The 25,687-nt window shown below is 37.9% G+C and overlaps 1 protein-coding gene across 3 annotated transcripts in view; it reads left to right on the top strand.

Moving 5' to 3' along the window:
• LOC114047023 (target of rapamycin complex 2 subunit MAPKAP1) overlaps positions 1-25,687 on the top strand; it is a 328,986-nt gene that overhangs the window by 4,936 nt on the left and 298,363 nt on the right. For 2 of the 3 annotated variants that reach the window (XM_027867679.1, XM_027867677.1), the window contains exon 2: positions 12,317-12,376. The exons of the other annotated variant lie outside the window; for it this stretch is intronic. The gene's annotated coding sequence lies outside the window, so the exon portion shown is untranslated. The remainder of the gene's footprint in view (positions 1-12,316; positions 12,377-25,687) is intronic. 3 annotated transcript variants of the gene reach the window in all.

Raw genomic sequence — 25,687 nt, 5'->3', positions numbered from 1 at the left:
GAACTGTGAGGAGGGTTTCCTCTCCACAACCACTACAAGCTCCACCATGCCAGCGCTCCTCCTTGCCCCAGGACCGCCACCCATAACTGTGACCCAGATCCAAACACGGGCAAAGTAGGAGAATCCTGCACCAGCAGAAAGATCCCTGCAATCCTACTCTGATCAGCCACTTGATTCCCCCTCAGTCTGTGGGCCAGAAGCTCAGGAAGCAACTGCTGCCCAGGGCTGCGTTCGGGAAATGAGGCAGGAATCCCACAGTCCTTCTCTCTATCCCCACAGACACAGACTTTTCCCACTGACTTTCTAAGTTGTCTTTGGCATTTGTGGGTTGAGAAGTCTGGAAACTGCCACAGCTGCCTGAGATTCAGTCCTCTGAGGCTTGCTCCAGGGTTGCTTCAGCCTGCGTGCCCACGCCCAAACTGTGCTCCTCTCCCTGCCTGGTGCAATATACCTTTCTGATCAACCATCCAGGCTGTCTTTGGCTGGAAATTTGTTTCACTCTGTCTTTTGTGGGTTCTGCTGCTTTAGAATTTGTTTAGAGCAATTTTTTATAGGTATTTGGAGAGGTTTGGGGGAGAGCTCAAGCAAGTCACTGCTTTTACTCCGCCATCTTTGAGAGTATCGTAATAGAAATAGATATGGCCTTGGAGACCTGACTTGGTGTCCCAGTTTTGCCACAGGCTGACTGTGTGTTTTTAAGCAAGTCACATTACCTACCTTCAATTCCCACATACCTAAATTGATGAGATTGTATGGTATCTATAAGGTCCTCACCTCCAAATTTTTGTTGGTTGATGTTCTGTTTTCTATATTCTAAAATACTGTTTTCCAAGGTCACTTCCAGCTCTGTGTTCTGTGTTCTAAGGTTCCTTCTAGCTCTTTCTCTGAGTCTTTTCTACACACCAGTGAAACTGTACTGTTTTCACAGTAGCAAAAATGACATTGAAGTCCATTCCATCACAATGAGCCTTAGTAGTTTATGGGGAGGTATTTATCATTATTATCTTCAAAGGTGTATTGATCTTCTACTTTGCGAGGCTGTGCTAGGCATTAGGGTATTAAGATGGTTTCATTTTCTTATAGGGCTAACAGTCTAGTTGGGGAACCAGTTCATATGTATGAAATGATACATAATAATAGCTAACATTTTTGTAGTACTCTAAGAATTGCTGAACACTTCATATACATTTGATCTTCCCATCAAACCTGGGTCAGATAATAATCAGTCAAGCTTTTATTAAGCACTTACTATGTATCTGGCACTATGCTAAGGGCTGGGATACAAAGGAAAAGGAAAAACAAATCCTGTCATTAAGGAGCTTAAATTCTAATAGAGGAAACCACATATACTCACACATTACCCTCCCCCCCCCATGGTGTCCCAAAAGTTTTAGTATTCAGGTTTAAGCTTTAAGGAGAAAGGAGAGAAGCGTTTTTTGAGTGCCTAATATATGCCAAACACAGTGGTAGGCACTTTACAGATATTTCATTTAATCCTTACTACAATCCTAGGATCTAAGCACTATTATTATTCCCATTTTACAATTGAGGAAACTGAGGAAGACAGAGGTTAAGTAACTTCCTCAGGATCACATACCTAGTAAATGTCTGAGGCCCGATTGAAATGAACTCAAGTCTTCCTGACCAACCTTGGCCAACCTCTTTATCCACTGTACCACCAAGCTGCCTCTTTAACACCTTGAAATTATAAGTTTTCAGTAAGACTTTTGGAGTGCCTTATATACATACACCCACATATAAAAATCATTACATACACTACAAATACACAGTAGGTGGAAGAATGCCTCAGGGACTTGGAAAGACCTGTAAAAAGTAGTGCTTTGTGGAATTGCCTTTGAGGAAGTCAGGGATTCCCCAAGGCCGAGGTGAAGAGGGAAGGCATTCCAGGAATGGGGAATAGCCATGGGAGAGGTACTGAGAGGGAAAATGGAGTATTTTGTTACTTTATTATACTTTGTATTTGCAAAGTGTTTTGTGGAACTTTAAGTCACTGTGTTTCTTACCCACGGAATGAAAATAAGGCCATTGTGACTGGACCATAGAATATGTGGAGAGAAATAATGTGTTAAAATCCCAGAAAGGTAGAGAGGGGTCTGGTTGTGGAGAACTTTAAATGCCAAAGAGCAGAATTTGTATTTGATCCTAAGGATAATGGAGAGTCATTGGAGTTTATCTGAGGAGGAGAGTGACGTGATCTGACTTATGATTTAGGAAAATCTATTTGACAGACTTGTGAAGAATGGTTTGGAAAGAGGAGAGAGATTTAAAGTAGAGATTCCAATTAAAAGGCTTTTGCTATAGTTCATGTAAGAAGTGATGAGGTCAAGGATGATACTTAGGTTGTGAGCTTGGGTGACTGGAAGGATGGTTATGCCCTTGATAGTAATAAGGTAGTTTGAAAGAGAAATGGGTTTGGAGGGAAAGAGTTAGCAGCCAAGGTAGAATTTCATGAGGATTTCCTAATGAATGGGGAGGCATGATCATGTTGGAAGGCAGGATAGGCAAGGCTTCAAGCATTTAGTAAACACTGAGTCAGGCACTGTGTAGAGAAGGAATCAGGATATAGGGAAACTTTGGAGATTAGAAACAATGGAGATGATTGTTGGGGGACGCTGGATAAGACAGGAGAATATGGGGTCAAGGGTACAAGGAGAATTGGCCTTGACAAGCAGAAGAGCTCCTTCATCGTTGGAAACTGGAGGGAAGGAGATAGTAGAAGGAATGTCAGCAACATGTGAAATGGAAGGAAGAACAGAGAGTTCTTGACAAATGGCCTTAATTTTAAAAATGAAATATACATATTATCCCTATTTTATAGATGATGAAACTGAGGTTCATAGAAGTGGCCCGTGGGTCCACAGCTAGAGTAATAAGTGGAATTCAAACCCATGTCTTCAAGACTCTTAAGCCTAATGCTCTTTCTACTATACCATGATGTTTACATTAAGTGTACAAGATAATTTGTTCTATTTTTACAAAGGGATTAGGGAAGGCTTCCTGCAGGAGATAGACTTGAGAGTAATACCTTGAAGGAGTTATTTTGTCACAAGAGGAGAGAAGGCTTTTCCAGCAGGGAGGATTGTGCAAGCAACGATGGGAGCAATAATTGGCATGTGTAAGGATCAGTGACTAGACCAGTCTGAGTGGGGTGAAGGATTCCTCTAAAGTAGTAATGGGAAATTGGTTGGAGGAGGTATTAGAGGCCCAATTATGGAGTCTTTAGTGTCTAGCTAAGGAGATATTCCACAGTCCTGATCCTTAATCCTTCATATTTTAAATATTTAAATATTTAAGAAAAGTTACCTTGTGTTGTGAATAAATTTGAAAGTTTTCGAGACATTCTAACCAGCATCAAAAGTTTGAGTATTTTGCTATTAGGAAAGAAAATTAGCCTTCTGCAAACTAAGTAGGAAACAAAATTTTATTTGCTTAATTATTTTTGAGCACCTATGTAATCTTAATGAATCAGGACGTATGCATGGTAAAATGGAAAGAGCAGAAGATTCAGGGACAGTTGATGGCCTCATTGTCATTTTCTGGTTCTGTGATGTTGAACACATTTCTTCACCCCTCTGAACCACAGTGTTCTTATCTGTGAAATGAAAATAGTAATACCAACATTGCCTGCTTCACAGATGAGTCTCAAATGAGATAATGTAGAGTGCTTCCTAACTATAAAGGTGTGATATTTTTATGATTCGTATTTCCTGATTATTCACCTTCAGAAATCTTTGTTAAACACTTGTCTGCAAGTCCATCACTTGATGACAGGAGTACAAAGATGAAAAAATGCTATTGCCTCTGCCCTTGGTGAGTTTACAATGAATTTGGGAGGATTTAACTTAAGTTAGTATATTATAAGGGAAAAAAGAAGTTTAGACAAAGTATGAGAAAGGAAAGATCACTTTCAGCTAGGAATACCAGGGAAGTCTGGAGAAGGGGGAGGTATAAAGGGAGCGGATTGCAGGCATTGCATAAATCCTGTTGGGTTTTACAAGGGAGACTGAGCAATTGGACCTATGAACAGAACAGCTAGTCCACCAGTTTGGCAAAAAAATGGAGTGTGTTAAAAAGATAATATGGAGATAAGGTTGGGGCCTGTGATTTCCTAATTTAGGGAAATCTTGGTTATGGAAACTCCTTCTAACAATGCAGGTTTGGTCTTTTTCTCAACTTAGTATTAGAGAATTGCCTGGGTTACTGTGAGGTTAAATGATATGCCCAAGGTCACATAGATTGACTGGAAAATCAGGTTAGAGACAGATTGTGGGGGCCTTTAAGTGCCAGGATAAGGTGTTGATATTTTATTCTTTAGTCAGGACAAAGCCATTGAAAGTTTTTTGGCAGGGGTGTGACATGGTCCTATACATGCATTAAAAAGATTCTTTTGGCAGCTGTTTGAAGATAGATTGAAGTGGTGAGACTGTGGTGGCAGAAAGACTGGTCAGGCAGCTACTAGAGTAGTCATCAACAGTTACAAGAACTTCCATTAAAGTGGCAACAGAGGAAGTAGTGAAGAGGAGATGCATGTGGTATCTTAAATGTTACAAAGAAAATGTCAAAAGTGAAGGAGGTCTTGTTAGTCGTGCCTTGCAGGTGTGGTTTACAATGTAGATTTGGTGTGTAGCTGGGATGTGTTTTGGATGAAAGGAAAGGAGGTAACCTATTAATTTATATTTGTGTATTGTCACATTATTTAACCCATTTGATTTATATAAAGCCTAGTAAGTTGATTAGGTATTTATTAGCTCTTATTTTATAGATACACTGAGGCACAGAGAAGTTATCAGTTCCTTAAGGTCAGAGAATTCTAGAATATTAGAGTTAGAGAGAATCCAGTCAATTCCCTAACATAAAACAACAATTCTTTCCAAGGCAGATCTTCTTAAACTTTTTTGTGTGTCACAGACCATTTTAGCAGTCTGATGAAACCTATGTACCCTTTTTCAGAATGTTTTAAAATGATTGAAGGAAATGCTAAATTTCAGTGAGAGGTTAAGAAACATAAATTTTTTTTCTATCCAAGTTCACAAACCAGTTGAAATTTGTCTACTGACCTATTATGGGATAGTCAACCCTAGGAGAACCCCTGTTCTATGGCATCCCTGACAAGTGATTCCTCTGTCTCTTCCTATTGAGTATAGTAAAAGACCTCCAGTCACAGGAACTTAGATCTGGGAAAAGCCCTTTCTGTTTGTTTCTGTTTCTCTTCCTCTACCACCGCCACCACCACCACCACCACCACCACCACCACCACCACCACCACCACCACCACCACCACCACCACCACCACCATCCATCTGCTTCTTGTCTTCTTTTCTGCCTCTTGATCTGAAATTTATGCTCTGGGACCAAGCAATATGAATATAATTGCTTTTCTACGGAAGGTCCTTTTGCATTTGAAAATAGCTGTCATAGGCCCCCTAAATCTATAAAGTGGGCAGTTGGAAGAGTTTGGTGCTTTATCCAAGCAACAAGGAAGACTCTGCCACTGAGGAGCTGTGAACAAGACCTGGGGGATTTATTGACAGTTGCCCAACTGATTTGGGTTTGAAAAGTCAGCTTCCCAAATACGGATGGGGACAGTTCCTGTGAAAGAGAGCTGGGCATTGTAGGGGACAGCAAGTTCACGTGAGTCAACAGTGTGACCTGACAGGTAAAAAAGTAGCTAGTAGTCTAACACTGGGCAACAGCTGGAAAAGCCACTGGGTCCAAAATGGAGGTAATAAGTCTGTGATCCTCTGCCCTGGTTAGCCTCTAGAGGAATTCTGTGTTTAGTTTTAGGCACCACATTTTAGGAAAAACATAGATAAGCTGAAGTGGATCCAGAAGACAGTGACTGGGATGGTGATAGTGCTGTTTCACGAGAAGATTGGTTGAAGAAAATGGGAGTTGCAGAAAAGAAAACTTACTTTAGAGTACTAGATCATTTTCTTCCAAGTATTTGAAGAACTCTCATGTTGAAGAGGGTTTATGCTTGTTCTCTTTGTCTCCAGGAAGCAAATGTAGGAATATTGGGTGAAAATTACAGGGTGATATATTTAGGCTTGAAATAAGGAAAAGCTTCATAATCAGAGTTGTACCAAAGTGAAATGGGCTGCCTGTGGAGGTGGAGTCTTCTCTTTCATTGCAGGTTTAAAATCAGAGGTGGGGTGATAAATTGTTGGGATTTTGCAAAAAGGATTCTTGATCAGACTGGGTTGGGTTGGTTGGCTTCTGAGGCTTCTTCCAACTCTTAGATTCTGGTATACTCCTCTTTAAGCTAGAGATCCCTAATTCCTTCCACTGATTGTCACTGTGGAATGAGTTCCAGTTCCCTCTTGCTGGTTACCTTTCTCTAGATATGTTTCAGCTTGTCAATATTCTTAGAATGTTGGTGCCTTGATATGACAAAATACTTAAGATACTTCTGACTAGGTAGAGGGCATGGGAATTACCCTCGAATTATCAACCTGAGGCTTTTATCTATATCATTGAAGATGGCTCTCGCCTTTTTACTTTAATATGATACTAGACACATTGAGTTTGCTTGTCATTAAACCCCCCAGGTCTTTCTCACAACTCCTTAGAGGCAGTCTTCCTTGCTGCTTGAATAGAGCACCTAACTCTTCCAATTGCCCACCTTCCATCTCTTGATCCCAGAGTATAGTTATTTGTGAAGGGCCATTTCAGTCTCTCTTGCATCTATATTTGTTCATTTTAGCCTCTTGGGGAAAACCTTGATGTGCAAGTAACTCTGAAAATGCCTGATGTTTTGTTGAAGATAAACACTCAGGATTGAAAAGGAAAGTGGAGACACCCAGCACTGAGATAGAAATACAGTCAGGGATTTCCCCACCCAAGAACTTAATTTATTTTTATTTTAATACAAGACTGCCACAAAGAGCAAATTGAGGAAATATTGGCCCCCTAGCTACTTGCTTTCATTCATACTCTGTTTTATAAGGAAATGCTGTTGAATATAAAAATGAAAGGAATAAATCCTGAGCAGTCATTTAAAATTTATGAACCCAAGTTGGCAGCAGCCTAGATATATGAAGGAAAATAGATTTAATATAGGAGACACAAAATTTGGACCAGAACACGAAAACCATTTTCAGTAATTGAAAGGGAAAAAATTGGGGGAAATGACTTAAAAACAAAACAGAAAATCTGGAAACAGTACAAGGTGGTAGAAAGCCATTGGAATTAAATTACAGTGATTGCTTGCCATATACATTGGCTATTATGTTACATTTATCTGTTAACTCTGTGTAGTGCTAGGTTTACACCATACCAGACCTGAATATCCTTTTATGAATATGCTTTTATTGTTGTTTTTTTTGTAGAGCATATGGATGGTTGTATAAACATTTAAAAAAGAGACTCTGTTTCTCTGTTCCAGTAGTCACATTCAAAAGTACAGTGTTAAAAGGAAATACTGTCAAAAGAATAGGTACAAAGTTCTTGGAGGGAATGGACTTGTGTTGTTTAAGCCAATCTCAATATTTCTGTTTTGTTGGTACCAACAAATATTTAGTTCCCCCATATTCAAAACCTTGGGGCTGTCATTGACTTTTCCCTCACCTCATATTAAATCTGTTATCAAGTTCTGTGAATTCCACCCTCTTTCATTTCCCTCTTCCTTTCTATACTGTTATTATAGACTCCCATGACCACCACTTTGCCCATGCCTGGAAGAAGATCAGATACTCAGCTTTACACTCCCTGGAACCCTGTGTGTGTCCTCATCTTCATCTTCGCCATTTTTCACCTTCTTGCCCCATCTTCCAAACTATTCAGCTTTGTACTCTTTGGGACTGTGTGTCCTCATTTTCAATACGTTCATTTTTTGCCCTACCCCTTCGTGGAGGGTACTCTTTCCCACCTCTTGTTATAATCAAATAAGCGCTATTATTGTATCTGGAAAGAGCATGTCAGTGGACTGCTGTATTCTCACCATCCCTATGGCTTCTCAGATCTGATGATTTTCCCTGGCCACCACTTACCTGTATCTGTTGTCTCCTCTTATTAGAAAAAAAGGCAGGGATCATTTTGTTTTTGTATATGTATCCTTAACACAGTGCTTGGCACATGATAAATGCATGATAAATGCTAAAAATATGGAAAGCTTGGTGATCATGGTAGTAAGTTCCCTCATAATATCACTTTACCAAATGCTGTGTCTTTGTGAAACCAGTTAGGTGTGTGGCATAGTGGACCTTAGAGGCCATTTAGTTTAACACCCTCATTTTACAATTAGGAAACTGAAGATCAGATAAGAGAAGTGTCTTGCTTAAGTTCATACATGTTGGTAAGTATCAAGAGCTAGGATTCAAAATTAGTTCTTCAAATTTCAAATCTGATATGCATTACCCTCCACCAGGTTATTGTGGGGATGTGAAGAAAACATAGGTGGGAATGCTTCAATTTGACATTTTTAAGTGATACTGAATATGGCAAATGATGCTAATTTCAATTTCCTTTTGGCTTTTTTTTTTTTAAAGAGATGAATATTAAAGACAAGAATGTGAGTATTTCTTTTTTTTTGGTAACTGATTAGTAGAAGCATGAATATTAAAATGCCACTATGAATTGTTACTTTTCCCTTTTTATTCTCTCCTTAATTAGTACATGCTTCATTATTAAGATAGCAATGGTTCCAGCATATACAGTCAGCCCGAAATAGCGAGATAATGTTATTTTTATATGCCTACTAAGTTCATTATAATTCTCGTGTAAATAGGTTTAAAAAAAAAGACAACATAACCATGTATTGTAAAAATTTAACGAAGTGTTTGAGCCTATTTAGATTAGGAAAATATCTGGCAAGATGCTTCTTTTGCAAACAGCCTCTGTCCAAAGCCTTCAGTATATTATCAGAATGAAAAATGACAGCACTTTGTCATCTGTTCAAATTGATATTGCACTCTTTGCTGTGACAGCTGAGAAGGCCCACAGGTGTCATATAAGGAGGTGACCATGTTGTCATATTTCATTTCGGCATCCCTCTGCAAAGCCATAATTACCTAATTAGGTTGTTAATTAGGAGATTAGCATTTCACTATATTGATAGAATGCTCTTTGTCGGCATGAGGCTACATACAGATTTTTGTGGGTTCTAATTTATAATCTCTGCATCTTTTGGACTTATTTATTTGCAGAACATTCTGGTCTAGGGTAAGCCAGCTTTCCAGAGAAGCAGTTTGTTTATAAGATAATGAAGGCTTGATTATTGCATTGATGTTTCCACCTTAAAAAAAATGAGCAGAGTCAAGGGGGTGGCCTCATCCCCAAATGGCAGTAAAAGCCAGGCAGTTGGTGTAACATGTAAACTCATTATCATAGAGAACAAAACCATGGTAGGAAGGCAGTTACTTCCCCTCTCATTGAGTAAAGTCATTTGAAAACCTTTGAAACATATAGAAATGGGAGCTGGTATTTCTGTTATCACTACTGCTGCGGTTACTATCACTAGCTGTTGTGTGGGACTTTGAGATTTGGAGCTCAGTACTTCCTCTCTCTGGAGTTTCAATTTCCTCATCTGTAAAATGGGGATGATAGTTCTTTCACTAAGCAGGTTATCTTAGGAGGTTATCATGAGGAAGACCCCATGTAGATAGACCTTTAATTCAAAAATATTCTTTAAGTGCCTACTGTATACAAGGCACTGTACTAGGTGCTAGTTTAGAAATGAGAGCTTATTTCAGTAGCTACAAAAAGTTAGACTTAGGTTGAGCTGTAAAATGGTGTGACAGAGTGAAAAGATCCTTTGGATTTGCAGCCAGAAGACAATAGCTGTGTGTCCCTGGGCAAATGACCTCACTTTTTCAGTCTCATTGTTCTATTCTGCAATATGGATACAATAATTCTTGCATTCCAAACCTCACAAGGGTGTTGTTTTTTTTAAAAAAAAAAGCAGTTTGCAAAATGTTATGTTCTAACAAAATATGAGCAATTATAATATATTACAAATAATAATTAAAGATTTGATATATAAAAATTTTGGTAGATAGTATGGCATGGTGGATTGAGGGCCAGGCTGCAGTCAGGAAGATCTGGGTTCAAGTATTGCTTCTGACACAAGTTGGCTTGCATGGCCTTGGGCAAGTCCCATAAGCACCTCTTAGTGCCTCAATTGTCTTAAGACTCTTAAGTTACCCAACAAGCACAGAGCAAGTACCTGTTAGAGGGAATTTCCTAATCAGGAGTTCCATATACTAATCAAATCTCATGGTAACTTTTTAGTTTTGTTATATGCTGACATTTTTTACTTCAGACTTATAAATGTTCTATAGAGGCCTTCTCTGAGGTGCTTCATTTGTGGCATGGTTGTGACACTGGCTCAAATATGTCTTCCCTATGTCTGTGATAGCCAGTGTTTTCTGCAGGTCTTACTGAGCTGGAAATGGGGGAGCTTTGGGAATTGGCTCGGAACTGATTGTGTATTTCTCATAGGAAGACTAACCCAAGTAAGTGCTAAGAGACTCATCACTAGATGGTTGGCTACCAGGGAATGAAAGAATGATTTTGGACACAGTTAGTCCTCCACTAAAGCATGGAGGGGTTAAATTATAAACTCCTAGCTGGATATTTTGATGTGTTCAAAAAAGGAGAAACTAATATAAATATATAAATATTTTAAATGTCTTAAAATACTAAATATAAGCTAACAACCTCAGAATGGATCTGGGCTTCTTTCTAGTTTATATTCTAAAGGCTTATGCTTCATACCTTTGTGTTTTATCTTTTGGTTGCTTGATGATGATTTTGCTTAAGAAGTGTATAATCAAATCAGATTCTACAAACCTTTTTTAAATGGCTACTGTTTTGAGGGAGTTTAATAGTTGGAGATACAAAAATGTCATGCAGTTGTAAACTTTTCAGGAATTTGGAATGGCAAATGAATTTTGCAATATATTGCAGTTACCTGCCAGTTGTGAGCCTTTTGGTGACCACAGTCATTTTGTAGTAGGGTCTCTACAACATTTTTTTCTTTTTAAAGATGGCATGAATGTAACCCCTTGTTTCAGCAATTCTGTATTCTCAGTGTTTGCATTTTAAAAATACCTGTATTGTAGAATCATAGGATCATAGATTTAGAATTGGAATGACTGTAGAGGCCATCAAGTCCAGTCCCCTCATTTAACAAATGAGAAAATTGAGGCACAAAGAGGTTAAGTGACTTGCCCAGGGTTACACTACTAGTAAGTGGCTGAGGCAGGATTTGAACTCAGATTCCTGATTCCAGACCCAGCACTCTATCCATTCTGCAACCTAGCTGCCTGCATAAATAAAACATTGCTGCCTAGTGTTAAAATCCAGTTTTCTGACTGCTAGAATGGTCCTTCACACAATGGTGTGGTAGATGAAGTCTTAGGTGTCTTTTCTGTATTAGTTGTGTTTATTTTTTTTTTCTTTGTGTGAGGCAATTGGGGTTAAGTGACTTGCCCTGAGTCACATAGCTAGTAAGTATTATGTGTCTGAGGCCGGATTTGAACTCAGGTCCTCCTGACTCCAGGACTGGTGCTCTATCCACTGTGCCACTTAGCTGTCACATTAGTTGTCTTTATTAAGAAGCACTTATTAAACCCCTAATTGTGTGTGGTACAGTGTTGTATACTAGCCAAAAAACATGGTAAGAATGGGCTGCTGTTGTTAGTGCAAGTGGTCCATGATTTTTCAACCCAATAGGACTATATAAATGTGAGTTGTTAATATCAGCAGTTAGTAATACTAATAATGGTCTTAGTGCTTATCTTTATAAGTTAGCTGTTTTAGTAATAGTGAAAGCCTTTCACAATGTACTTAAGTTTTGTGAAAGAACATAATTATATTCAGATTTGGATCAGTCTTTGCTAGTTACCTATAATCTGAGAGCTGGAAGGGATTTTAAAAGTAATCCCATCCTATCCTTTGCTTGGTTATGTGACCTCTATCTACAACATTCTTGACATTTTGACATTTCCAATTTTCGATTTGACATTTCCAGTCACCTGTGGGACATGCTTACCTGAGGAATATTGCTGTAGCACCTCAAATTCTGCATGTTCAGTACTGAGCTTCCCCTCAAAACTAGATGATCTTCCTGACTTTTTATTTCTTTTAATGATATCAGCAACTTTTCCTGTTGTCCAGGCTAGAAACATTAACACCCACTTTCAGTTAAATTCCACTTTATTAAATGCTTATGATATGTAAAATGCTTTGTTCCTGAGGGAAAAACAGATGAAATAAGACAAAATTTTAAGATCATATCATATTAGAATTGGAATTAACCTTAGAAATCATTTAGGTCAACCTCTTCCTTTTACAGATGAGGAAACTAACGCGCAGAGAGGATATAACTTGACCGAGGGCACCCAGGTAGTAAGTGGTGAGCCAGAATTTTCTTTCTTTTTTGGGGGGGGGGGTTCATCATTTATTTGCATCATGTATGTCTTATACAAACATGATACATGTTTATTTGTGTCACATATATCCATATAAAACTTTTTTTAGTTTTTCCTATTAATTTTTTATCACAGGATTTTATTTCACATCTTTTGACTTAATGCAATTCAGTCCACACTGCCCTGAGAAGCTTATGATTGAATGGGGGAGAGGGAAAGATAAGATGCATAAAAAATATTCTCTATTTTTCTCTCAGTTTGCTTTTTATCTGCTCTGTATGTACCTAGTTGTTTGGCTCCCCTGTTAGAATATGAATTTCTTGCAGGCAGAGATTGGATTTTTGCTTTTCTTTGTATCTCCAATGTCTAGTACGGTGCCTGGCACATAGTAAGTGCTTAATAAATGCTTATTGACTTAACTTGACCTCCTTACCACAACTAGAAAAACTATCCAGTGTGAGAAAAACTGACTGATGTGATTGCTGAGCCACTGTCAGTGAAAAATTTTAGAGTAGAATTGTCGCAACACGGGAGAAGAGCAAATATGTCATTGTTTTTAATGAAAGGAAGTGTGGAGCTTTAAGCTATAGGTGAGTGAGTCTCATAATTCCTGGCGAAACTCTAGGGATGACTTGTGATCATTTAGAAAGGGAAATGACGGTCATGAAGAGCCAACATATTCACGAACAGGTCTTGCCAGACCAACCTTATTTTCTTTTTATGCCAGAACTACTAGACAGGTAGGATCAGGGGACTGCCCCACACAGAGTATTTATAGATTTCAGCATTTGGCAGTCTCATGCTATACTTGTAGAGAAGATGGAGAAGTATGGGACAAATGATAGCATGTAGTTATGTGGATTTGGAACAGGTTGAATGATCAGACACAAAAAGTAGTCATCAATGATTCAGTGTCAACTTGGAGGTAGTTCTCTAATGTAATACCCCATGGGACTGTCCGTGACCCTCTGGTGGCTGACGTAGTTAGGATTTGAATTGCTTAGAACAATGGCATAGATGGCATTCTTTTTTTTTTTTTTTTTGACTAGGCGATGGGGTTAAGTGACTTGCCCGGGGTCACACAGCTAGTAAGTGTTATATGTCTGAGGCCAGATTTGAACTCAGGTCCTCCTGAATCCAGGGCCGGTGCTCTATCCACTGAGCCACCTAGCTGCCCCATAGATGGCATTCTTGTCAGCTTTGCAGATGATGTGAAACTGGGAGCTATAGTTAACATGGTGGATGACAGTAAGGATAATTTTTTAAAAAGTGCCGATAGACCAACTTAGTGGCCCAAATCTGAAGATGAAATTTGATGAATATAACTAACTTCCTAAACTTATATTTGGGCAGCTAGGTGGTGCAGTGGATAGAGTGCTAGGCTTAGAATCAGGGAGACTTATCTTCATGAATTCAAATGTGGCCTCAGACACTTAGTGTGACCCTGGGCAAGTCATTTAACCCTATTTGCCTCAGTTTCCTCATCTGTAAAATGATCTGGAGAAGGAAATGGCAAACCACTGTAGTATCTTTGTCAAGAAAACCCCAATCAGGTCATGAAGAGTTGGACACGACTGAACAAAAGACTTGTACTTAAAGAGTCAGTTGAGGGAAATGTGACTAGACAACGGTTTGTACAAAAAAGTGTAGAAATTTTGGTGGATGGCAGACTCCACACAGGTCAATATTGTGACACAACAGTCATGAAAACTAACATTGTCTTAGGCTGCATTAAGAAATGCTGAATCTTCCAATCCTTTGCCATGGTCAGATGACATCGGGAGTACCTCTGTCCAGTTCTGAGGGTCAGAAGAAGGTCACTAAGATGCTCTACCATTTCCGAAAGACGGTCATAACTAGGATGGAGAGGGGAATAGAGATTTTGTCATATTGAAATTCACTTGAAGAAGGTGTGAATGTTTTACCTAGAAAAGAAAAGACTGCAAGGACTGCCCTTTAAATACTTGAAGACAGCTATCATTTGGAAGGGGAATTTGACTTTCCCTCCTTGGCTTGAGGGCAGAATTAGAAGCAGTGCCTGAAGTAGCAGAAAGGTAGATTTAGGTTAGGAAACAATAACAATAATCTTTGATTCCTTTTGGGGACTGCTGGTTACCCTTTTGGTGGAGATCTTCAAATAGAGGCTAAAAGATTCCTAGTCAGGGATATTGTAAAGGGGATTCCTGCTTTATTATTGGAAAGGACTATATGATTCTGTGATTCTGTGAGTAGTGTAGATTAGAATTACCTGGGAGGATATGATAGCTGTTCAGACAAGCTATACTATACAGTAACTATCCAACTATTCCACAAAATACTTTGGAAAACACGTCATGTTATGAAGGTGAATCCTACGTTCTAATTCTTTGTCAGTGAAGGACACATTTTTTTTTTTTACATGTATTGTGCTTTCCCGTTACTTTGTCTTTGATCATACTCTTCCTCATGCCTTCCACCTCTATCTTTACATGTATAAATGATCCCATTCTATTCCATCTTCTACAGCAGATTGCCCCTGTCATCCCTTCTCTCATTAATATTCAGTCTGTCTCTTTCTTTTTTTATTAATTTCTTTTGATTTATCAATAATCACTTCCATATGCTTTTGAGTTTAAAATTTTTCTCCCCCTCCCTCCCTACCACCCTCCCCAAGACAGCGTACAATCTGATATAGGCTATACATTTACATTCATATTAAACATATTTTCACATTAGTGATGTTGTAAGTAGAAATTAAAATCAATAGAAGGAACCATCAGAAAGAGGAAACAAAACTCAACAGAAGAGAAAAAAAATAACAATTTGGCTTCCATAGTTCTTTCTTTGGGTGTGGGTAGCATTTTCCATCACAAGGCCTCTGGAGATGTCTTAGATCCTTGTATTGCCAGGAAGGGTTAAGTTTATCAATATTAGTCATCACACAACGTGGCTGTTATTGTGTACAGTGTTCTCTTGGTTCTGCTCACTTCACTCAGCATCAGACCGTACAAGTCTTTCCAGGTTTTTCTGAAGTCAGCCTGTTCATCATTTGTTATAGCACAATAGTATTCCATCACATTCATATACCACAACTTGCTCAGCCATTCCCCAGTTGATGGGCATCCTCTCAATTTCCAATTCTTTGCCACCACAAAAAGAGCTGCTATGAATATTTTTATACATATAAGTCCTTTTCCCATTTGTGTGATCTCTTTGGGATATAGCCCTAGAAGTGCTATTGCTGGGTCAAAGGGTATGCACATTTTTATAGCCCTTTGGGCATAGTTCCAAATTGCTCTCCAAAATGGTTGGATCATTTCACAACTCCACCAACAATGCATTAGTGTTCCAATTTTCCCACATCTCCAGTATTTATCATTTTCCTGTTTTGTCATGTTCGCCATTCTGATAGGTGTGATGTGGTACCTCAGAGTTGTTTTGATTTGCATTTCTCTAATCAATAGTGACTTAGAGCATTTTTTCATATGACTATAGATGGCTTTAATTTCTTCATCTGAGAACTGTCTGTTCATATCCTTTGACCACTTATCAATTGGGGAATGGCTTGTATTCTTATAAATTTGACTTAATTCTCTATATATTTTAGAAATGAGGCCCTTATCAGAGAAGTCTCTCTCTACTGGTACTTTCTTACTGCCTACCACATGCCCATGTCTCCCCACTCTCTCTTCTTTTTCATTCTTTGAAAATGCCATACTTCCTTTCCTTTTATTCTTTTTTTTTAACTCTTTGCATTCTGACTTCCAGTCTCATCATTCAACTGAAACTGCTCGCTCTGAAGTTGCCAGTGATCTCTTAATTACCAGATCTATTGGCCTTTTCTCAGTCTTCATTCTTCTTGATTTCTCTACAATCCTAGACACTGTTGATTACCCTCTTCTGCCTGACAGTGCTTCTCTAGGTTTTTGTCATACTACTTTCTGTTTATTCTCCTCCTACCTGTCTGCCTGATCCTTCCCACTCTTCTTTGCTGGATCTTCATCTAGGTGGGTGTCCCCCAAGGCTCTGTCCTGGGCCCTCTGTCCTGACACTGCTGCCACTCTAGTGCAGGCCCTCATCACCTTATGCCTGTACTATTGCAATAGCCTTCTGGTTGGTTTCTTTGCCTTAAATCTCTCCCCACTCCAGTCCATCTTTCTCTCAGCTGTCAAGTTGATCTTCCTAAACTGTAAGCCTGATCTTGTCACACATCTTACACCCCGCCTCCCCACCACCACACACATTCAGTAAACTCCAGTAGTTAGTTCCCTGTCATCTCTAGGATCGAATATAACATCTTGTTTAGCATTTAAAACCCTTCATGGCCTGGATCCTTCCAATCTTTCCACTCTTCTTTTATACTTTCTACTTTCCCCAAGTACTCTGTGATACAGTGATGCTGGCCTTACTGTTTTTTATACACAATCCTCCATCTCTAAACTCTTGGCATTTTCATTGACTGTGCCCCAGTGAAAGAGAATTCTGCAGAGAGTTCCCTGCCTTGAACTCTCTCCTTGCTCATCTCTGCCTTCTCTGCCTCCTCCTCCCTCTTTTAAAAGAAGCCTTTCCCAAGCTTTCTTAATACTAGTGCCTTCCCTGTGTTGATTATCTCCAATTTATCCTATCTATATCTTATTTCAGTATAGTTGTTTACTTGTCCTCTCCCTTCGCCCTTTAGACTGTGAGCTCCTTGAGGGTAGGAACACTTTTTTTTTTGGTTTTCTTTTCATCCTTAGTGCTTAGTACATTGCCTGGCACATAGTAGGTATTTAATAATTTTTTGTTAACTTGACTTAACTCAGTGCCTTCCTTTTCACCCATTACTCCAGTCTCTGCTAAGCACCAATCTCAAAGGTTTGCTTTATTGTAACGGTCACTGCTGGCAGGCTGATGCTCCTACCCATCCCCCTCAATGCCTATCTGACTGCTCCTTCTCCCTTTGCTGGAACCTCCTCCAGATCATAGCCATATGTGTCCTTCAGGGATCTCTCCTGGGCCCTGTTCTCTTCTCCCTCTGTATACTTCACTTGGTGAAGCTCCCAGGAGATGTTGATGATTCTCAAATCTGCCTATTCTGTTCCATTTTCTCTGCTGACCTCCAGTCTCTAGTCACCAACTGTCTTTCAGAAATCTGGAATGGGTTGCTCAGTATGTCCAACAGTGAACTCATTATCTTTCTACCCTAAAGCCTCCCCCTGCTCCCTACCTGCCTTGTTACTATAGAGTGCATGCCATCCTCCCAGTCTCTCAGGCTCGAAAACCAGAAATTATCCTGGATTCCTCACTATATCTCAATAGCACCCAGTCTGTTGCTTAGTCCTGTCATCTTCAGCTTTGCATCAGGAAACCTTCCTTCCCAACATTTGATCCGATGACGCTAGCCTCTTGGCTGTTCCGTGAATCAGATATTCTGTCTCTCAGCTTTGGTCATTTTGTCTGGCTGTCTCTCATCACTGGAATGTTCTCCCTCCTCTGTTCTGACTACCGACCTTCCTGGCTTCCTTTAAGTCCCAACTAAAATTTCAACTTCTACGCATCCTTTCCCTAATCCCTCTTAATTCCAGTGCCTTCTTTCTGTTAATTATTTCCTATTTATTCTGTACTTAGCTTGCTTTGCATATATTTGTTTGCATGTTGTTTCTCCCATTAGGTGTAAGCTCCTCAGGGACAGGGACTGTCTTTTGCCTCTTTGTATCCCTAGCCTAGCCTATTAGCACAGTGCCTGGCACTTAATAAATGTTTATTGATTGATTGATTAGTTGCTGAGCATGTCAGTGATTTCTAAAGATGGTGGAGGATCAGAGTGATACCACAGGTTTGGAGAAAGGCAAATGACCTGATTTTCAAAAAGGAAAAGAGCGAAATCTGTAGAGGCTATTGACTTTGGCTCCTGACAAAATCCAGTACGCATTATCAAAAAGGTGGTTACTGAACATCCACAGAGGAATCATTTAGAAAGAGCCAGCATAGTTTCAGTAGGAACAGGTCAGGCTAGATTAGCTTTGTTTCCTAAGTTGATAGATCAGAGGAATGCTATGTAATTTATCTAGATTTGAACAAAACACTTGAAAAAGAAAAAATACTGGAAAGAAGTTTTATTTTTTAACTGTTTTGTTGAAACTTAACATTGAATAGTAATACCAATAACTAAACTTGCTCAGTGACTTTACATTTAGACTAATTTCAGTACATGAAGTATCATAACTTTAGTCACTACAAGTCTACATCAGAATTCTTTGTCAATTCATTTTCATTAACAAGAACTAATAGCCCTAGTTAGTGTTCTACTTTTTTATACTTTGTAGTATTTTGGTGTCTTTCTAGATTTCTTTTTTATCTTAATTGTATTATAATACACTTATCTTAATTGTATTATAATACTATATTATTGAATTGAAGTTTAACCATTTACCTGTTGTTGGATATTTAGAGTGTTAATAGGTTTTTTCAATTATATCAAAGTTGCTATGGACATCTTTAAACCAATAGCCCTTTTTTATTTTTGATAATGCTTTCAAGATGTATTCCCCACAATAGAATTATTGGGTTAAAGGGGATGGGGATTGGGTCAAAACCTTCATAACTTTTACTACATATTCCATATCATTCTCCAAAAAGATTCTTCAAGTTTGCAGCTTCATCACCAGTGAGTCATTGTACCTGTTTTTCAGTAATCTCCCCAACATTGAGTTTTATTGCTTTTACTTATTTTTGCCAACTTATGGGTGTGAAGTGGTATCTATAAAATTGTTTCTTTATTAGTGAGGTTTTTCATTTCTCAAGTGTTTTAATAATTGATGTTCCCTCTCGGAGAGTTGTGTTCTTATCCTTTGTGACTTTTTAACCAATATAATTAACATTAAAGTGAAAATACCAGATTGGGAAAAATATATCTGGCAAAGATGATAGATAAAAACTTGACCTTTCAACTGCTTTCCAATTTTTTCAACAGTTTTTTATGTAGTAGGGAGTTCTTACCCAAGAAGTTGGTGTGCTTGGGTATACTTTGTTACTTTTTTCAATTGCTTTGGGGACTTACTATGTTACATTGATCACATTTTCATGGTTGGTAATGTAGAGGGTGCCAAGATCGTTTTTAGACCAGGAAACTTTAGTTTGACTGTTGATAGGTTAATTGTGAAATCCTTGTCAATGAACAAGAAGTGGATATATCGCTGGAGGAGCTGAATTATATCAATCTTGATATTCTGTCTATAAATGAAGGCAGAAAAAAAAAAGAAGGAAGTTGTAGTTAAATGGAACGGGGGGGTCACAGGTATTCCTTGGAGCAAAGGGAGAAGCTAGAGAAATGAGTTTTATCCTGTGACTCAAGGCTACAAGAAATATTTTATGGGACATTTGGTCACATTATATTGCAGTACTAATGAAATATTTGCAAAAAGTCCACCACAAAAACAGCAGAAATTTATACAGCAGCATCCGTTGCTGAGGATGAGGTGGTAGAGAAATTTAATGGAAAACTTGGTAACACTCTCTAGATAAGTCTACATTCATTTTTATATTTGGTGATGTCAATGTAGAGCTGGGAAATGATGAACATGGGAAGAAGTTTGTGAGAAAGTATGCTTTAGGAGAAAGAAATTGGAGAGACCAAAGATTTATAGATTATTTAAAAACCACATGCTTTTACACAATTAACACTCTCTTAAAAAAAAAATTGGTAGGTGCTGAAAATGGCAAGTACCAAACAACATCACAAAATAGTCTTCATTTTAACAGATAGGAAAAGACTTATACACATGAAGATAATAATCCTTGAATCAGTTGTCTGTGCACAGTCAGACCACAGACTTGTCAGAGCTAAGATCAGAATTTATTAAAAAAAAAAAACAACAGAAAAAACTGTAATGAAATTATTTAACAAGCTAATGAAAATGAAAAAAGGAAATGGACAACAGAAATCACATTGACAGTGACGTATAATTTCATCCAGTATTTAAACCATTGTAAATTATTTGTTAAAACAAGGAGACCAAAGGAATCCAGAAAGTGCCTTAGTCAGCAAACATTTGACCTGGCAAATGGAGACAGATGGTTGCCAAAGGAAATGCTGCATTAGAAAAAACTCATCTTTAAAATCTTGTGAACAGTATTGCCAAATAGAGTGGAGGGCAAAAGCAATCTTAAGAAAGTCTGGCAACTTATCCAACTAAAAAAGATCTTCCCAAGGACATTCCAGGAAGAAAATGCAAACAGGACTACAAATAGAAGAAAAAGGGAAAAGATTTCCAAAAAATATGCAGTAACACACTCTTTTCTCCATCAAGGATAATAGAACCACCACAATTGAACCCTTATGTCATAGTCACTGAGGTGCTTACATAAATAGAAATGAGAACTAAAGAGAACAAAGTTGGGAAAAGCTGCTGGATTGATTCAATTTCGCAGCTTTTCCTATCTTAGATCAAGAAGAGATCTACGTTAGAGGGAATACAATTGTGAGGATATTGAAGGACTGACTTATAAAAAAGGAGGGAAAGATACAAAAGTATAGAAAAAACTTTGAACCTTATTGATTCTGAAAAATGGTGACCAAGAAAACAACTACTGCCCTGTAGGCCTGTTTCCCTTTCTATGTGAAATTTTAATGAAAGTCATCTATATATGAATTGAGGGCATTACAATGAAGATATTAATAAGGAAAAAGCAAGATTTCATAAATTATATTCAACAGTGGATTGTTACTATTTCACAATTGACTGAAAGATGTATAGGATATAAAATCCCATTGTGCTTATTTTTTGATAATTACAAAAAAAATTCTACCTGGAATATCAGATTGTTGCCTTATAAAAGTTTTGCAACAATGTTTCTCTATCCATATAACAAAATCATTTAAAATTCTTTGAAAGACAATAATAGATATAACCCTGTTCAGTGACCCTCTGATGATAAACATTAGGTGAGGAGTAAAACAAGGGAAGGTGTGTTTATCATTAGTATTAACCATTGTGACTGATGAGATACAGTACAGAGTATAGGTGAGAAAGTATTCCTTGTGGGTGGTGAGTTCCCCCAGCAACTCCTGTTTGTAAATGACATAATGATTACATCAAGTCCCCAAGGTATTGTAGAGCCTTCTAAAAGAGAGCCATAATCACTAAAATCCTCTGCACACAGGAAAGGCCAAATTAATTGCCCAGATTTCAACATGCACTTGAATGTACACCCTGTAGAGCACCAGCCCATTAACTTAAATTTTTTTTATGTTAACTATATTTCCCTATGATTGTTTTCCTTTTTAATCATTTATATTTTGTTCTTTTAAAGACATTATGAGAAAGAGTCCATCACAGGGGGAAAAAAAAAGGTATGTGTATGTGGGACAGACAGTACTAAATATAGGACTTGCCCAACAGTATGTGTATCTGGGACAGACAGTACTAAATTGACTATGAACTGGGCCCAAAGTTGAAAAGGAGAAAGTAATGAGCTGGATTGCTTTTGGGAAATTCCAGAATTCTTTTACTGACACATAAGCTTCCCATAGCATCAGAAGCCTATATTTTCAATACATTTTTGTCATATTGCTGTATAGTAGCAAGACCTGGAATACCCATGCTTCCAGAGAATTAAAGACAAACATCATACAGAGGGTAGCATAAAGGTGTATGGACAGGCTGCACGCTAGAACTATTGAAGAACTCTGAAGAACAGGAGTAAAGAATGTCATCAGTGAATGATACATTAGAGAAGAAAGGCTCATCATGTTTTGAGAGTGAGGAATGACAGGTGGATGGCCAGAGTGTTCCACTGATGCACTTAAAATGTTGAGAGAAAGTGAAGATCTTCTGGACATTGAATGGACCTACCATGTCAAACTTTTGGGAGGACAGGAGCTAGAGCCACATAAGCATGGATAGGTTGCTATTTGTGTTGTTCAGGGGAATTCCTGAATCAGTGAGGTCACAGATCCATTTGAGTATTTAAAAGTACCAAATAGTTTGTTTGTTTATGTGAGGCAATTGGGGTTAAATGACTTGCCCAGGGCCACACAGCTAGTAAGTGTCAAGTGTCTGGTCTGAGACAGGATTTGAACTCAAGTCCTCCTGACTCCAGGGCTGGTGCTCTATCCACTGTGCCACCTAGCTGCCCCAAAAGTACCAAATAATTTTGGTAATTACTACTTTATAGTATAGTGTGAGGTCCAGTAATGTTGGGGCACCCTTTATTCTTACTATTTTCATTGTTTCTTTTGAAATTCTTTACCTACAGATGTATTTTATTGTTATTTTATCTGGTTTAGTAGTTCAAGTATACTCCCCATTTTTGAGGTTAAATAACCAAATCTGTAAGTTAATTTAGATAGCAGCCTCATTTTTATTTTATCAGTATGGCACAGACTACTAACTGTGAATGTCTCTGATTATATCTTTTATTTCTGTAAAGAGGGTTTTATAGTTTTATTCGATAAGAGACTATGTAAGCCTTCAGTTTAACTTGATAGACTTCATTTCCCAGTTATTTTCTGAATTTTGTTTTTTATTCTGAGTAAAATATCTGTCTCCTGAGTTTTATTAACAATATACAGAAAAAAAGATTGTTTTTGAAGTTTTATTTTATATTCTTTTACTTTGATGAAGTTATGAATTATTTTGATTAATATTGTTAAATCTTTAAAATTCTCTAAGTAAATCTAAATATCAGTGGGCATTATTTTACCTCTTGAGATATGCGTATTCCTTTATTTTTCTTGTTTTATTGCTATTACTATCATTTCTATAACCATCTCACATAATAGCAAGGACAGTGGAAATCCTTGCTTTATTCTTGATTTTATTGGAGAGGCTTTTAGTAGTTCTCCATTTTGACTAATGTTAATCCTTGGTTTTAGATATACTGTTTATAATATTAAGAAAATGTTTATTCCTATGCCTTTCATTTTATTCATGTGCAAAAAATGGAACAATGTAAGTTAAACTAATAGAAATAGATTCAGTACTGATTGATCAGACCCTCCTTCCCAGAGTAGTTATTAATGGTTTGATGATGACTTAGAGGTCTCTAATGGAATAGCCCAGATCATCTCTGGTTTATTGGCCCTGTGATCTTTAATATTTTTTTAATAAATGATATTAATAAATATGTAGATGACAAGCTTATCATAATATCAAATGACCCAAACCTGTGTGAGATAGTTGACATGCTGAATTAAAGAATTATGATTCAAAGTAGTCTTGACAGGCTAGACCATTGGGCCTAATCTTATAAGATGAAATTTAATAAGGATAAATGTAAAATCTTATACTTGGTTAAAAAAAAACCCAACTTCCCGAGTGAAAGATGGTGGAGGCATTGCTAGATATCTATTTATTTGAAAAAGACTTAAGAGTTTTATTGGATTGTAAGTTCAATATGTGTCCATAGTATGATATGGCAACCATAGATGCTAACATCGTTAGCCCGCATTGAAAGAGGCATAGTAACCAGGGATATGGATGGGGGAATCCCAACTTTACTCTTCCTTGACAGTACTCACATCTTGTATCTTGTTTAGTTCTGACCGCTGCACTTTGTTCTGAAGGACACTGATAAACTAGATAGTACCTAGAGGAAGACAGTCAGGATGATGAAGCCTACAAGTTCATGCCATATGAAGTTTGACTAAAGGAAAAAGGGATGTTTAACCTTCAAAGAGAAGACAGGCAGGAGTGGTGGATGAACAGCATGATAACTGTCTTCAAGTATTTGAAGGGCTATCTTGTGGAAAAGGGATTCAATTTGGCCCCAGAGGGCAAAATTTGGAGTAATGGGTAAAAAGTTGCAGAGAAGCAAATTTAGACTTGAAGTAATATAAAACTTCTTTGTATTTGCAACTTTCCACAATTTGATTGAGCTGACTTTGGAAGTAGCTAGTGGTTTCTTCCCTTATTGGAGGTCTTCAGTGAAAGACTGCATGAGTGTGTGAAAAATGCATTCTGACTTGTCAGGTGTGTTGTCATGAGAATTCTTTTTTCATATGTTGGCTAGATTGGACTTAATGGCTACCTGCATCCCTTCTGACTCTGAAATTCTCCTTTTTTTTTTTCCCTGGTGAGGCAATTGGAGTTAAGTGACTTGCCTAGGGTCACATAGCTAGTGTCAAGTGTTCGAGGCCAGAATTGAACTCAGATCTGCCTTACTCCAGGGCTGGTACTCTATCCACTGTACCACCTAGCAGCTCCTGAAATTCTCTAACATTACTTGTTATAAGGTGCCCTCTAGGTCTAATAGTTTATAGTCTAGAGCCATGGTGTCAAATTCAGAATTGGAACCACTAAACCTGTAGGCTGGATATTGACTTTGACAACACACATTAACATTATCCATGTTCTATTGTATTTTAATTTATCTTGTTGAATATTTCTCAATTACATTTTAATCTGGTTCTGACTGCTAGGGCCTGCTAGGGGCCTAGGTGTTTGACACTTCTGTTCTAGTGTTTTGTGTCCAAAGGTCCCTTTCATGTTTAACCTCCTATGATCTAAGTTCCCTTTTAGCTGTATGAATTTATGGCTTATGTAAACACAAGACTTTTTACTGTAAAAAAACAAGGTTTAATTTTTGCTACTTGTGGCCCTACTTTGATTTGTGAAGGAAATATGAGTACATGTTTTAAGTGTCAAGATTCCTAGGCAGTAGCCAGTCCTAGCATACTGACTGTTATTGGCTTGAAGTCGGGGTACAGTGTGAAAAGGTAAAAAAATAAAATAAAATCTCACATCTGCTGTTACATGTTGTTAACTCCCTTAGCAGCCATTAAATCATTTCAAGTACAATAATAGTGTGGGAGGTAAATTAACTAACCATTAACAATCTTATAAATACACAATTAACATGCCAACATTTATATGACACATTGATGGGGCAGCAGTAATTTTTGATTGGGAGTTTGCGGCCCTTTTGGAGCCTCCGGCTGTTGCTTATTTAAACAAGGTCTCTCAGATTACAGGTGAGGAGTGATTTGGTACTATCAAGTAAATGGTAAAATGCATGTAGACACAGATGGGATGTGTTTTGAAATAACCGCTGTACATGGGCTTTTTCAAGTCGTGTTACTGTTTAATTCTAGGTTGTACATAGTTAGCTATAGTAAATATTTACTTGCTTCATTATTTGGAGAGAATAAGTCTGACACTTATTCTTTAAATTTTCTCCTGATGATTTGAGTAGTTTTGATAGTAACATCAACATTTAATCAATCTCTTATAGTTGTAACTTTGGATTCAGTTTTTGTTTTTCTGTTTCCCTTTACTTTTGTGTTCAATTAAGTACTTTTGGTTATACCTCCAGAGTCTGTTTCACATCTCCACTTA

The sequence above is a fragment of the Vombatus ursinus genome, unplaced genomic scaffold (genome assembly GCF_900497805.2).
Source record: "Vombatus ursinus unplaced genomic scaffold, bare-nosed wombat genome assembly UNPS02014786.1, whole genome shotgun sequence".
Taxonomy (NCBI): domain Eukaryota; kingdom Metazoa; phylum Chordata; class Mammalia; order Diprotodontia; family Vombatidae; genus Vombatus; species Vombatus ursinus.
This window is presented reverse-complemented; position numbering and strand designations above follow the sequence as displayed.